Below are 11,535 nucleotides of genomic sequence, written 5' to 3'. Positions count from 1 at the left end.
CTACCTGGAGTCGATGATGCTGAGACTGGGATACAGCACGCGTTGGGTGCACCTTATCATGAGATGCGTTACCTCAGTCAGATTTGCTTTCAACATCAACGGCTCCATTCGAGGCAGTGTGACTCCTTTCAGAGGCCTCCGCCAGGGGGACCCTCTCTCTCCTTTCCTCTTCCTCTTCTGCTCTGAGGGTCTCTCGAGCCTCTTTCGAGCGAGTGAGGATTCCGGAGCGATTTTAGGAGTCCGGTTCCGGGATATCCATGTGTCTCACCTTCTCTTTGCGGATGATAGCTTGGTTTTTTGCCGAGCGACTCTTGACGAGTGTGAGAGGGTTACTGACATTCTTCGAACTTATTCTATGGCCTCGGGCCAGATGGTGAACTTTCAGAAGTCCGATGTTTGTTTCGGTACGGAGGTTAGCGATGAGGAGGGTGAGGTGTTGGCTCAGATCCTAGGTGTCAGGAAGACGGACTGCCATAAGCGATACCTGGGTCTTCCCGCGTTCACGGGTCGGCGGAAGGCGAAGCTTTTTGGATTTGTGAGAGACAGTGTTTGGGCTAAGATTAAGAGTTGGAATGGCCTCTCCCTCTCGCAGGCTGGTAGAGAGGTCCTCATTAAATCCGTCCTTCAGTCGATCCCCAGTTACGTGGCCTCGTGCCTCAAGATCCCGCTGCGTTTGATTAGAGACATCCACTCGGCGATCGCCAGATTCTGGTGGGGGGGTGGAACGGCGACGAAGAAGATCCACTGGTGCAAGTGGGAGGACCTCACGCGACACAAGTTAGAGGGCGGGATGGGCTTCAGAGATCTGGAGAAGTCCAACCAGGCCCTTTTGGCTAAGAGTGTCTGGAGACTTCTCAGGAGACCGGATAGTCTGGTAGGTCGAGTCTATAGTCAGAGCTACTTCCCCGACGGTGATATTATGACAGCTCTCCCTGGCTCGTGCAGCTCTTCCATTTGGCGCAGTCTTCTCTGGGGACGTGAGATCATTCAGTCCTGTTCGAGATGGCGGATCGGGGACGGGGAGTCTGTGTTGGTCATGGGCGACAGTTGGGTTCCGAGGGACAGACCGGCCACCTGGATTGACCCCCATTGGATTCCCCCCGATATGCGGGTAGCTGAGCTTATGAGACCCGACGGTAGCTGGGACGTTGATCTTATCACAGCGATGTTCGGTGAGGAGGACGCTGCGGCGATCCTGAGCATTCCGTGTGGGGGCGAGGGCACTCCTGACGTGCGTCGCTGGCATTTCACTGAGAACGGAGAGTACTCCGTCAAGAGCGGCTTCCGTGTTGCGATGGAGAGAGCCAGTACTCCGGTCGCCAGCTCTTCAGATCCGACGGTGATGGAGAAGTGGTGGACGAAGTTCTGGCAGCTGAGAGTCCCTCCTAAGGTGAAACTCTTCTGTTGGCGAGTCTGTTTAGGCCAGATCCCGGCCAGAGCAGTCTTAGCCAAAAAGAGGATCACCTCTGACGACAGCTGCCCTGTCTGTCAGGAGGCGAGAGAGACTGTTTTCCACGCGTTTTTGGGTTACAGGTGGAGCAGGAGAGTCTGGAAAGAGGTGGGCTTCGGCCACATTCTTCCACCTTTTAGAGACAGCGATGTTTTCGACGCTATCCTCAGAGCGATGGAGACCCTTGAGGTTCGTTTCCATGAGCTTTTCATTACCATTATTTGGGAACTTTGGAACCACAGGAACAATGTCTTGGCCGGGAGATCAGCTTGGAGCCAGCCACAGCTAGTCCAGTGGACGGCGAGCTTCCTCGAGGAGTACAGAGCGGCTATGGTTGGGGAGTCTCCGACGAACACGAGGGTGACTACGACCCCCAGATGGACCCCCCTACGGACGGGACCCTCTCGATTAACGTCGACGCGGCACTCGCTCGCGACCGTGGAGGCTTCGGTGTCGGTTGTATTGTTCGAGACCACACCGGAGAGGTGATCGCCTCGCAGACGCTTTTCCTGGCTAGGGGGTTCTCCCCCCAGCTTGCGGAAGCGTATGCTGTCCTCCAGGGCATAGAGCTAGTTCGCAGCGTCGGTGGCAGGAGAGCAGAGATCCAGTCTGACTGCTTGGGGGTGGTGAGGATGATTGATGAGGGCGTGACGCCTGCGACAGAGCTTGGGACGATCTTGCTCCGCATCTCCAGAGAGGCGAGGGAGCTTGAGGTTTTTCGCATTATGCATATTTCTCGTCTTTGTAATGTTGCTGCGCATAATCTAGCGCGTTATGCGGTTAACCATCACTCGTCCTCGACCTGGCTGGGTTTAGTCCTGCCTTGTTCGGAAGAGGCCATTAGGGCCGATGATCGCGAGTTGAGGTCCCGCATGGTCTCCTAGGGCCCTGTTTGTTTTGAGCTTCCTTTTCCTTTTCCGTTGGTTTCTGTTTATCTCCTATCTTAGTAACCACGGTTTTCCTCCGCCATACATGAGGGCTTTTATGAATTTTCGTGGCTCCGACCATGTTTCCTCAAAAAAAAAAAATATAACAGACGTCAAAGGTGCCATGGCTGATAACCAAAAGAATTTAGGGTATGTTTGGTTGGTGACTTTTTAAGGGAATGGAATGGAATGGATTCCTTAAATTTATTATTCTTTTATTTGATTCATTTTTAAATGAGGTAATCATCATTATACGGAATGATCATTGCATTAATTTGATTCTTTATAAATTGGGATGAATGAACCATTCCACCGTGTAATGAAATATTCTTCCCAAACTGACCTTTTATATCATTTAATATATATTTATATTTGTAATCTAAAACTAAAACGAGCGCCTTCTCGTAGAGCACGACGGAGACGATCATTCCCAGGGCGGCGATAGTGAAGATTGACGCCGGAGGGATCTCGAAGGCGCCGTCGACAGCCGAGCCACCGCAAATGGTAACTTTGATATGGGAGGTTGTGAAGGTCTTTGACGAGACATTCGGCACCACCCGCCTTCGCCGCCGTTCTCTTGCCGGAGAAGATGCGACGCCGACGATGAAGACGACGGAGACGAGTAGTCTAGAGTAGGTTCATAGATGAACGCAAAGCGATTTCAACATATTTTCATTTTTTTCTTTTATCGATTGTTTTGTCGAGTTTGTGTATGGAAATTGTTAGGCATGGGAGATTAACCAGTAAAGATCCAAAAAAATTGAAACTGGTTTTGCCTGCACAACACCCAATGAAAGGGAAAAAAAATCGGGCCCTCAGATTATTCTCCTAAATAGACAATGGATTTGAAGTTTTATTGAGAAATATGGTTTAAAGTCCATTTTAGTTCATCTTGTTTTACTGTATCAGTCCATGCTGAGAAGAAGACGAAGTGGTAGTGATAAAGAAGAGAAAGTTGGTAAAGTTATGAAAATGGTAATATGGTAAATTTTACTTTCCATTCTTTTGGAGTTAATATTACAAACCAAACAAAAAAATATAATACCATTCCATTGTCATTGCCATTATCATTCCCATTGCCATTAACATTCCATTTTTTATTTTAAACCAAACATGCCCGGCCTTCTAAAAAAAAACAATATTGAAACACTTAATAAAATAGGTATAAAATAACACATATCAAATAGCCACATTTGTTTGGTGCTGATTAATTATTAATTTCCGTTCAAACAGCAGATTGCGTAAAATCACATTTTGAAACAACCTGCAAATTGCAAAGATGCAATGCAAATGTGGGAACCACAGCCACAGGTCCATAAATGATAAATCATAGCGAAAAGAAACAGTGGAATTATTGGTGAGGACCTACAAAAACATAAATTTCTTTCATACAAAAAATGTTAGCGCTGCTAATCAATAATTGTAGATAATCAGTCCAGTTATGCATCTGTAAGGTTCACAATGTTGTAAGGAGTAATTATGTGTGTGCGATAATGAGTCCAGTTAGGTGCGTGCGACATTATATGTATAAATTCATTACAGAATTAAAACTACAGCGTTGCTCTTAGATAAAGTGACGCCAAAAGTCTGTTTTCACATCATGATCAGTCTCTTTGAGTGGTGGTTTACACCAGACATAATTACCAATTGTCTTGTATTTTTTATTTCTATTTGATTGTTTGTTAGTTTATCACTTTGAATAAAAGATTAGAACTGCTTAAAAACGATCAGCTGGTCAACAAATTGTTTCATTCATAGTTGAACAACTATTTTACACCCGTTTAGTAATTTCAGAGGATTACTAGCAAATAACTAGTTTTCCATATGTTAACAAATATTTTATTTACTGTTTCCGAAAGAATCAATTAGCATATTAATTTATACGCACACCATTAATTTATTTTTATACGCACACCATTAATTTATTTCAAGTGATTGTTTCATCATTAAAATAAATAAATTAGGCTTTTTATACGCACACCATTAATTTCTTGGGCAACTACCAAGACTAGACAGATAGATGCTTTGGATTTTTTTGTGAGTGCATAGAGATAAAGTGAAATACGCACACCATTAATTTCTTGGGCAACTACCAAGACTAGACAGATAAAGTGATATGGTAGATAAGAAATGAGTGCAGAGATGCTTTGGATTTTTTTGTGAGTGCATAGAGATAAAGTGAAATATTTGTCGCACACCATTAATTTCTTGGGCAAGTTGCAATGGTGTCAGTATTGGAAGGTTAGAGAGAATGAGAGTTTAGAGGGCCAATCTCAATCACTTATTAAAGAAACGCTATTAATAAAAACAACAGCTTTCGATTTATATAAAGTTATTTAACCCTCGCGTAGTTGCGGGTAAGTGAAAAAAAATAGAGTTATGCTATTTAAAAAAAATATTAGCTTATGAATATAATAATAATAAATTTTATGATATTTACATAACCAAAATTTAATATATATAATATTTGAGTAATGCATGCATAGAGAGATTAGAGACATAATATGCCTCTCAAGACTTTGTCATGAAGACCCAATCCAAAATTATTTTGTTTTCCTAAAATAAATAAATAAAATTAAACAGGAACGTATATAAATTATAGCGGGTACGAGTAACGAAATCGGTGTACCCGACTTTACTCGTACCCGTTGCCATCCTATTTGCAGTTTGTGTTTGCATTCATTTCCAACTCATTGAAACAGTTTCCAACATTACTGTCGTAGCACAGTCCTACTATGCTAATGCTATTGCTAGCTAGTCCATATGAGACCAACTCAAACAATGCTGCTATTTTTATTTTTTTATTGTGGTATTAATTTGTCTTTTAAGCTGATCTCTCTTAATGATACATATTTATTGATCCCCAGCTACCTATTTTACATCTATAGTTGTTTCCTTTCTACCTATATCTATCTGCACCTCTCATATTTATCTCTCTCTCTCTCCACAGATCGTCGTCTGTTTGGACAGTTATCGTTGTACACTACCGACGTGCAAAGCATTTTTAATAGCCATAAATATTGTATTAATATTTCTTCTCCAATAATAATATACTCTTACAGTTTTAACGAAGAAAAAAAAGAACTATTATATATATTACAGATGTCTATACTGTTGGCTCAGATTGGTTTTTATTATTAACATTATCATTATGCAACTCTTTTTTTTCTTTTTTTTTTTAAAGGGGGAATGCATCTGGTTGGTTATTAACTTATTACTATCATAATTAAATCTAATTAAATCAGATAAATGACAGACATGCCACATGAGAAGAGACAAAAGAGAGGTAAAGCATGCTAGAACCCTCAAGTTTAAAACGTGCGTGGTGACTTTTACCTTCATTTTTTTTATCACTCATACAATTTAATCGGTAAAAATTTCTATGTACTAATAAATTAATTTAAGGGCTCTCTTCAGATATAAAGTCATATGTAAATTTAAGTTTTGTCATATCTCCAAATTTTTATGGTATAGTTATTGTTATGCCGTCCTTTTCTTTTGGTAAAAACGACGCCTCAATTGCAAAAACGACGTTACAATATAGAAGGACAATTTAGTCAAATGCTAAAAATACGCATGACTAAAAACAAGCGACAAGCGAATTTTCAACAAGCGACAAACGAATTTTCAACAAGCGACAAGCGAATTTTCAACAAGAGACAAGCGACAAGCGAATTTTCAACAAGCGGCATGTTTTCCCTATAAATAGCTCACTCACACAAATCAAAAGGAATAGAGAATCCTTTGAACTCAAAATTCTCTCAACCCCAGAATTCTCTCAGCCAAATACTCTCCCAACTTCAAAATTATCTCGGATCATAAACAAAAACCGAGAGCCACCTCTCGGCGGGAGGAAAAAAAAACAAAAATCCAAGAATCCATTCACATAGCAAACACACTCGCCCTGAACTACGTCATGACCTGATCCCACAAAGCGGGTGCGTAGGCAGCTCACGAAGAGCACGGTCACACCCCCCAGGATCGACCTCCAGCCAGGTTCGACCTCCAGGCGAGCTCGACCCCCCAGGCGAGCTCAACCTCCTGGCAGGCCCGACCTCCAGCCAGGGTCGACCTCCAGGCGAGCTCGACCCCCCAGGCGAGCTCAACCCCCTGGCAGGCTCGACCTCCAGCCAGGGTCGACCTCCAGGAGAGCTCGACCCCCCAGGCGAGCTCAACCTCCAGGCAGCCCCGACCTCCAGCCAGGGTCGACCTCCAGGCGAGCTCGACCCCCCAGGCGAGCTCAACCTCCAGGCGGGCTCGACCTCCAGCCAGGGTCGACCTCCAGGCCAGGCTCGGCCTCCAGGCGAGCTCAACCCCCCAGACGAGCTCAACCCCCAGGCCAGGCTCGACCTCCAGGCGAGCTCGACCTCCAGCCAGGGTCGACCTCCAGGCCAGACTCGACCTCCAGCCAGGGTCGACCTCCAGGCCAGACTCGACCTCCAGGCGAGCTCGACCTCCAGGCGAGCTCGACCTCCAGCCAGGGTCGACCTCCAGGCCAGGCTCGACCTCCAGGCGAGCTCGACCCCCCATGCGAGCTCAACCTCCAGGCAGGCTCGACCTCCAGCCAGGGTCGACCTCCAGGCCAGTCTCGACTTCCAGGCGAGCTCGACCTCCAGGCAGGTTCGACCTCCAGGCAGGCTCAACCTCCAGGCCAGGAATCAAAGACGAAGAACGCATTCCCGACGAAGAAGAAGGCAAAGCATTATTTCCCTCTTTGCGATTCTAAGATCCTCTGAAGCTCTTGGACGCTTTGGGCTTTGTCCCGAACTTCCTTGAGCCCTTTGGACTCTCGAAAAGTAATTTGGGCCGATCCAATACTAGGCACGTGACTATTGCAGGCCCACCACGTGTCCTCAAATGTTAAAACCAAAAAACAGCTTAACATTTTGGCGCTAGAAGGAGTGGGACTCGAAAACAACCACGAGTTCTCCACCGGCAAATCCACCTCCCTTCACGGGACCATCACAAGCCTCCCTGGTAGACGTTCTCTTTTCAAAACCAGAAGAATCCTCCACCGAAAGTCTCAAGACCGGAGGACTAATCCGCCAAATCATCATAACCGGAAGATTCCTCCGGCAAAAATCTCCTGCAAAATGTCCAACCGCGTCGCCGCTTCTGGGAGCAACGCCCCTCAACAGGCGGAGAACGTAGCACTTCACACACGGGCCCGAACTCAGGCTAGGCACGGTCAAGAAACATCGCCACCAAGCGTCGTCCCGGCAGCAGGCACCGCGCCTCTGCCACACCCAAATACCACCGGCGTTAGAAATCCCGCCCTCGACACTGTCTTCGTCGAACGAGACAGTCGCATGGAGCGCCTCGAGAATAGTCTTTTCCTGCTAGCAAGCGAGTTCGCTAGAGATCGAGAGGAGAGGGTCATGACTTTACACGCCCATGCAAGAGAAGGACGCCCGCAAAACGCTAACTCTGGGGGTGAAAGGCGCGAACAAGGGCAAACACTAAATGCGAACATCGAAGGCAGACAAGACGACGACCCTGACCCAAGTATTCGAGACATCGACCGCCACCACCAGGCAGAACGAAGAACCGCTCGGGGGCTAGATCAACATGGACCGCAGAACTTAGGCACCGACCCACAACGCGTCAGTATCCCCCAGGCCGCCCGCTCCGTCGTAGGAACCGGAGCCGAATCACGAAGGTCTGCTCTCGATAGATTGGGCCGCGACGTACGGGGTCGCCAGGACGCTTAGTGCCCAACGTGGATCTACGACGTCACCTCAACGCTCGATGGGAGATCCCGGGGCGCCAAGCCGTCCCCGAAACAGGCGAACCACAAGAAGTCGCCCCTCCAATTACGGCAACGCCGCCAGCAGCACATATCACTCTGATCGATCAAGCATCGAATGAAAGAGAACGTACCACCAGATTTGCGCCTACCACCATACATGCCGGAAAATAATGAAGTAACTAACATGTTCCACGTGTTGAGAGAGGAAATCCGAGAGTTGCAGGCAGCACATACAAGAACCCCCTTGGTGAGAAGCATGATCGAGGGCGTGGCTTCGCCATTCGCGGCACACGTGCTCGCTAACGACACCGGGGGGAGCTTCCGTCCGCCCATCATGCCGCTCTATGACGGAAGCACAGACCCTCTTTACCACATCCACCAGTACCAGACCAACATGAGGATGGCGGGACAATCCCCGTCAACGATGTGCCAGGCATTTTGTCTCACCCTCACCGGTACCGCGTTCGAGTGGTTCCAAAGGCTCGTGCGAGGGTCCGTGCAATCGTTCGAAGACCTCCAGGAGAGGTTCCTCACTCGCTTCTCCGCCTCACGGGTCCGGAGAAAGGAAAAATCATACCTCCTGACGATCAAACAGGGCGGCTCCGAAACGCTCCAACACTACCTCAACCGGTTCATCGAGGAGTCCAACAAGGTGGACAATTACGAGGACGGCGACGCTGTCTACGCCTTCATCGACGGCCTACGGGCTGGCGACCTCCTGACGTCGTTGGTGAAGCAGCGACCCGCCACGATGACGGAGCTCATCTCCCAAGCTACCCAGCACATCTCCGTCGAGGAGTACTACGAGAGTCAGAGGATCCGCGAGAGGGGAAACCAGCGCAGGGACGAGGACGAGGTCGACGACGAACAACGAAGAAAGAAGAGCCGGGGCGCCAGCGCCGCGGCTTCGAACGTCTGACCCTCGTCAAGACAGAGACCCCTACTAGTCGAGAAGTTCCAGAGGAACGCCGACTTCACGCCACTCAAAGCTACGCCGGATCGAATTCTGGCCTTGCACGGGAACATGTTCACCGAGCCCCGACCCATGGCGAAGGACCCATCAGAACGCAACAAGAACAAGTACTGCCGTTTCCACAAAGACCACGGTCACCTCACCGTCGAATGCTTCGAGCTCAGGAGGCAGATCGAAAGTCACATCCAAAATGGCGAGCTGAAGGAGTTCGTGATGGCCATGGTCGCCAATCCGAACCCCGCACCGAGGAGACAGGTTCCCCAAAACGACAGGCGGCAGAAACGTGGGAAAGAAGTTGTCGCGGGTGGAAGCAACAACAACAACACCCGAGGTAACGTGGCCAACGCCCCACTCAACTTGGTAACCACTATCTTTGGGGGGCCATAAATGGGAGATACCGCGCACGAACGAAGGAAATATGCGCGAGCGGCGAACGGAGAGGGTCCCTCCCACCATATCAACCTCACCCAGAGCACATGCCCGATTACGCCATACGAAACAATCCACTTCACCGAGGCAGAGGCCCGCCAGGTGATGCACCCGCACAACGACGCCATCGTTGTCAAGACGCAAGTAGCAAACAATATGGTGAAGAAGATTCTCATTGACAACGGGAGCTCAGCCGACATCCTATTCAAAACTGCCCTCGACCGGATGGACCTTGGAGAAGTTCGTCCAACCCCAGTCAAGACCCCGCTCTTCGGGTTTGCAGGAGAGTGCGTTTACACAGAAGGTTCCATAAGCCTCCCAGTCACATTTGGACAGGAGGGGGGAGCCCAGGTCACGCGCCTGGTGGACTTCCTAATTGTGGACCGACCTTCCACTCACAATGTCATTATAGGGCGACCGACGCTCAACAGGCTGCGCGCGGTCACCTCAACATACCACCTCCTCATGAAATTCCCGACACCGAAGGGAGTAGGGGTGATGCGATGAAGCCAAGCCGACTCCAGGGCATGCCACGTCCAGGGATCCCGCATCAGGAAAGGCGACGCCATGGTGAGTGTCATATGTGAGGTCGGAGACGACCTATCAGGCGAGATCGGCAAGGCGCAAACACTCGAGGACCTAGACCCGCGAGAAGAAGCCAACTCCAAGAAAGTAGAGGCGTCGAGCGACCTCGTACCTGTGATACTCGACAGCGCCAACCCCGAACATGTCGTCATGATCGGAGCACACCTGCCAGCCGAACTAAAAGATCGGCTCGGAGCGTTCCTCCAAGAACACAAAGACGTCTTTGCGTGGACACACGCAGACATGCCGGGGATCGACCCGGAGATTATCACCCACAGGCTCAACGTACTCCCTGGAGAGAAGGGAAAAATCCAAAAAAGAAGATCGTTCAACCTCGAAAGGTATCTCGCGATCAACAAGGAAGTCGAGAAGCTAATCACCGCTAGATTCGTCCGCGAGGCCAAGTTCCCTAGTTGGGTCTCTAATGTGGTCATGGTGAAAAAGTCGAACGGGAAGTGGCGAATCTGTATCGACTACACCGACCTCAACAAGGCTTGCACGAAGGATTGCTTCCCCCTGCCGAGGATCGATCAGCAGGTCGATTCCACCGTAGGGCACGAACTCTTGAGTTTCATGGACGCCTACTCAGGATACAATCAGATCAGAATGTACGGACCGGACGAGTTGAAGACCACTTTCACCACCGATCGAGGCCTATTCTGTTACCAGGTGATGCCGTTCGGGCTGAAGAACGCCGGAGCCACTTATCAGCGCTTGGTAAACCAAATGTTCGCCAAGCAAATCGGGAAGACGATGGAGGTCTATGTCGACGACATGGTCGTCAAAAGCCTCGAGGCGCCTGACCACGTCAAAGACCTGGAGGAGACCTTCGCCCTTCTCCGAAAGTACAAGATGAAGTTGAACCCGAACAAGTGCGCGTTCGGTGTAGAGTCAGGGAAATTCCTGGGATTTATCGTCAACCAGCGAGGCATCGAAGCCAACCCCGAAAAAATACAGGCACTCGTGGACATGAGGTCCCCAACCAAGGCGAAGGAAGTCCAAAGCCTCACTGGACGCGTGGCTACGCTAAGTCGGTTCGTCTCCAAGGCCACCGACCGATGTCAGCCTTTCTTCCAAGCCATCAAAGGAGGAGCCGACTTTAAGTGGACCAACGAGTGCGAAACCGCATTCCAGGACTTGAAGACATACTTCGCCACGCCACCGCTCCTAGCGAAGCCCAAGGACGGCGATGCCCTCTACCTGTACCTCTCTGTGTCGACGAGGGCGGTCAGCGCTATCCTCGTCCGAGAAGAAGAGAAGATACAATGGCCCGTGTATTATGTAAGCAAGGCGCTCCTGGACGCTGAGACACGATACCCGGAGATAAAGAAGCTCTCCCTTGCTCTGACGATGTCCGCAAGAAAGCTTCGACCATATTCCCAAGCACACCAAGTCATAGTGAGGACCGGGTACCCAGTCAAGA

The sequence above is a fragment of the Urtica dioica genome, chromosome 8, assembly GCF_054948205.1.
Source record: "Urtica dioica subsp. dioica isolate 48M chromosome 8, U.dioica_male_clone48M_v1_H2, whole genome shotgun sequence".
NCBI lineage: Eukaryota > Viridiplantae > Streptophyta > Magnoliopsida > Rosales > Urticaceae > Urtica > Urtica dioica.
Note: the sequence above shows the minus strand (reverse complement) of the source record.